We start from the raw sequence: 4,862 nt of genomic DNA, 5'->3' as shown, positions 1-4,862 counted from the left end.
TCTCTTTGGTCTCCTTCAGTGTTAAGCAACAATAAAATTTACAAGATAAAAAAGATTTTTTTAAAACACATTAAAATGTGGTAGAAAGTAAAAAAAAAATTTTTTGAGACCCCAGGATTTTCTTAGAATTACCACGGGTAATCTTGTATTAAAAAATAAAAGCTGGGTGCACCCCCCCCCAAAAAAAAAAGAAAATTTAAACGCTTTCAGTAGAATATGGTGGTAAGTAAAAACAAAAATTTTTTGAGACACCAGGATTTTCTTACAATTACTACCACGGGTAATCATGTCTACAAAAATAAAGTGTGGGCGCCAAACATGGAAGGAAATGCTTCAAAAAGAAATGTATTTCTTTATTTCTTGTAGCATTTCCTTCTATGTTTGATGCCCACACTTTTATTTTTGTAGACATGATTAATTGTAAAAAAATCCTAGCGTGTCAAAAAAGAAAATTTTTTTTTTTAGTGCATTTTAATGAAAGCATGTTTTTTTTTTAAGTTTATATTTCTTATTTTATACTTATTACCTATGACAGAAATTTTAAACGATCTATATTGTAGCTAACAAAATGGAACGTGATATCCTGTTGAGCTAAAAGCTTGAAAAATCCGTAGAGTTATTAACTGATTCTGCTGATCCAAAGAAGGCATGAAAAATCTGAAGATTCTCATACAAACATTGAGATACTGGGAGAGTTCACTAGAGGTCACTGCTGACTTACTGATCACGTAAAGTAGTATTGTCACAGGGATTGAGTAGCCATGCAAAATTTCAAGTCCATCGAACATAGGGAACAGGTACAAAATTGAGTTACAAGTTTTCATACAATCAACTTACCTGTCAGATATATACTTAGCTAAGACTCCGTCGTCCCCGACAGAAATTCAAATTTCGCGCCACTCGCTACAGGTAGGTCAGGTGATCTACCGGCCTGCCCTGGGTGGCAGGACTAGGAACCATTCCCGTTTTCTATCATATTTTCTCTGTCGCCGGTGGTATCAACATTGTTGTTACTACCTCCTGACCTGAAATCTTATTTCAAAGCTTTTGATCATCGTTTCATCGGACTTTTTGGTGATGTACCTGGATCGTGGTTTTTGGCATTCGCTACTGTGGACTGAATTTGGAATTGCTTTTTGATTTTTCTCAGTATGTCTGATTCAAGTGTTAGTGTGAGAATGTGTGTGAATGTAGGCTGCAAGGTGAGGATACCGAAGGCTTCGGTTGATCCTCACACTGTATGTCATAAATGTAGGGGGTTTGAATGTTCTTCTACTAATACCTGTCATGAATGTGAGGGGTTGAATGCTGAAGAATGGAAGACTCTAACTTCTTATTTGAGGAAGTTAGAGAGGGATAGAGTTAGACGTGCATCAAAGGGTGTGTGTACAAGGCCTATTGAGCCTTTTATTGATTCTATCTCATCTAATGTTAATGTTTTTGATTCTCCCTCTGTGTCGAATCATTCACGGGCTTTGCATTCAGAATCGGCCTCTGAATCGCCGACCTGAAGGCTACTATCTCCAAGATGAGGTCCAAAATGGTGGCCTTACAAGGTAAGGATAGTGATAGTGAAGTGTTCAGTGAAGTGAGTGCTCCCAGGCCTAGACCGCTTCCAAGCTCCCATGCCCAGAGGAGAAGGAAAGTCGAAAGCCTTAAGGAGGTCGTGGAGAATCCCCAACGGTCAGACGTCCCTTCAGCAGGCTCTGTTTCGCATCAGACTGCTCAGGACCGCTTTAGAAAAAACGTCCTGCGAGAGTGTTTCTCTTCCTCTCCCTTTCCCTTCATAAAGAGGGTGAAGGACTCGGACCTTTCCAGGCCCCTGAAAAGGCGTTGGAGAGAACCTTTTTTGAATTCGAGCCCGGAGCGCTTCTTGGATGAAGCTCCCTCCTCGATCAAGAAGGCGAAGGTTGTGTCGACGTCTCCCTACATGGACGTAGTGGATCGTTCTCCTTCGAGGTCCCCTTCTCCTCCCATTGAAGAGGACGCGGGAGAAGCTTCCAAGAGAATTCTTCTAGCTGTCCAAGAGCAGCTAGCCTCATTGGTAGGAGTTTTGGCTGGAGATCCTCCTCGCAAGAAGGACGTTTCTCTTCCTATCAAAAAGTCTCGTCCTCTTTCCCCTGCCAGGCGCGAGGCGTCTTCTAGGCATGAAGCTTCCTCTTCCAAACATGTAGAAGAGGAAATGCAGTCTAGAGCAAGAGCTAGAGAGGCATATGCCAGGCGCGAGGCGCAAGCCAGGACGCCAGCCAGGCGCGAGGCGTCATCCAGACGCGATGCGTCATCCAGACGTGAGGCGTCCTCCAGATGCGTGGAACCAGCCAGGCGCGAGACTACAGCCAAGACGCCTTCCGGACGCGAAGCGTCATCCAAGCGCGAGGCTCCAGCCAAGCGTATGGCGCCAGCCAGGACGCCAGCCGAGCGCGAGACGTCTGCCAGGCGCGAGACGTCTGCCAGGCGCGAGGTGTCTTCCAGATGTCAGGAGCCAGCCAAGCGCGAGACGCCAGCCAGGACGCCAGGCGGGCGCGAGGCGTCATCTAAGCGCAAAGCGTCTTACAAGGCTGAACAATCTTTCAGACAACATGCCCCTTCCAGACGTGGGGCGCCAACTTTTGTCAAGAGGAGCTATGTACACGCTCTTAGTCCCTCTCCTATCAGGAGTTTGTCTCCCCCAGATAGAAGACTTCCTGATTTAGCTACGGATTCTCCTTTAGACCCCGAGTTGGATGAGAACTCAGAATACGAGACTCGTGGAAGAGACGGACTGTCAAGCTACAAAGTCTTGACAGCCCTTCTTCTTGAGGAATATGGGGACGCTTTAACCCCTGCCACTCCTCCCTCTCCGCGCTCTTTGTTTTCAAGCACAAAGGCGCCAAGATCTTCGTCTTTCCTTAGAATGAGACCCACCATCTCTATGAAGAGGGCTCTTCAGTCTCTGAATTCTTGGATGGATTCGAAGAGGGAGCTGGTCAGGACGGTCTTCTGCATGCCCCCAGCGAGACTCGCTGGCAGAAGGGGCATTTGGTACCAAACGGGAGAGAATATGGGACTTTCTCTCCCGTCTTCGGCTGAAGCAGACTTTTCGACGTTGGTGGATGCGTCGAGAAGACACAGTTTGAACTCTGCCCATGTGACTTGGGGCATTTCATAACTGGATCATCTCCTCAAGGGACTCTTCCATGTATTGGAAGTATTCAATTTCTTAGATTGGTCCCTTGGGGTGATGTCCAAAAAGGCGCGTGACGCAGAAGGTCTCGATCCGGAAGTACTCCTTTGTATACTGTCGTGTATCGACAAGGCAGTACAAGATGGCTCTTTAGAAATCTCCTCTTTATTTGGAGCGGGACTTCTTAAGAAGAGGACAGTTTTCAGTGCTTTTTTGACCAAGGCGGTCTCTCACTCTCAGAGAGCAGCACTTTTGTACTCTCCTTTATCTGACTTTTTGTTTCCTTCTCAGTTGGTGAAGGACATTTCCCGATCACTAACTGAGAAGGCGACTCAAGACCTTCTTATTCAGTCATCGAGAAAGAAGAGACCTGCTGCTACGGTTGAAAAGAGAGGACCGAGTACGTCTCTTCAGCCCTTTTGAGGAGGCCCTCCCTCCAGAGCACCCTCAAAAAGGAAGGCTCCGGAGAGGAGAGGTAGGTCTGCCTTCCGTCCCTTTAAGAAGGGTAAATAATGCTACACACCTCCAAACACCAGTAGGTGCCAGGCTCCTAGGATTTGCGGAGGCCTGGGCACGTATAGACACAGACGCCTCATCAATGTCTGTGATAAGGAAGGGATACCTTATCCCTTTCCAGGACAGTCCTCCCCTGACTTCAACTCCGCGGGAACTGTCAGCCAGATACAGGGACCCTGTGCTGAGGGATACTCTTCGACTGATGGTGGATCAGATGTGGGACAAGAGAGCGATAGAACTAGTGCTGGATCAAAACTCCCTGGGGTTTTACAATCGCCTTTTTCTGGTTGCGAAGGCCTCGGGGGGGCTGGAGACCAGTACTAGACGTCAGCTCTCTGAACAAATTTGTTCAGAAAGAGAAGTTCTCCATGGAGACTTCGGCCTCAGTTCTTTCGGCTTTGCGCCAAGGAGATTGGATGGTGTCTCTGGATCTCCAGGACGCCTATTTTCATGTCCCGATTCACCCTTCATCGAAGAAGTACCTCCGTTTCATGATGAAGGGAAGGATCTTTCAGTTCAGGGCCTTGTGTTTCGGCCTGTCCACAGCTCCTCAGGTCTTCACAAGCCTGATGAAGAATGTGGCGAGGTTTCTTCACCTCAAAGGTGTAAATATCTCTCTGTATCTGGACGACTGGCTCATCAGGGCCAGATCAGAGAGGCAGTGTTTGGAGGACCTTATTCTGACCATGAACTTGATCAAGTCGTTGGGATTACTCGTGAACCTCGAGAAGTCGCAGCTGACCCCCAGACAGAACTTAGTCTATCTGGGGATTCAGATGGATTCTCGGGGTTTTCGAGTATTTCCTTCGCAAGAGAGACTCGTGAAAGGCTTGGAGAAAGTCTCTCTCTTCTTAAGGAAAGAATGGACGTCAGCGAGGGAATGGTTAAGCCCTCTAGGAACCCTTTCCTCGCTCGAACAGTTCTTTCCTCTAGGAAGACTGCATTTACGTCCACTTCAGTTCTTCCTCAAGAGGTCTTGGAGTTGGAAGACCGGACATCTATCAGACGCCTTTCCCATTCCAGTGGAGATGAAACCTCACTTGGAATGGTGGTTGCCCCCATTGAAGGAGAACAAGGGAATCTCCCTGAAGGTTCAGAACCCAAACCTAGTGTTATACTCCGACGCGTCGGAGAAGGGTTGGGGAGCGACTTTAGGCTCGAGAGAGGTGTCAGGCATCTGGGA

Source organism: Macrobrachium nipponense, chromosome 8, assembly GCF_015104395.2.
Source record: "Macrobrachium nipponense isolate FS-2020 chromosome 8, ASM1510439v2, whole genome shotgun sequence".
Taxonomy (NCBI): domain Eukaryota; kingdom Metazoa; phylum Arthropoda; class Malacostraca; order Decapoda; family Palaemonidae; genus Macrobrachium; species Macrobrachium nipponense.
The sequence above is the reverse complement of the archived record's forward strand: the minus strand, read 5'-3'. Positions refer to the sequence as shown.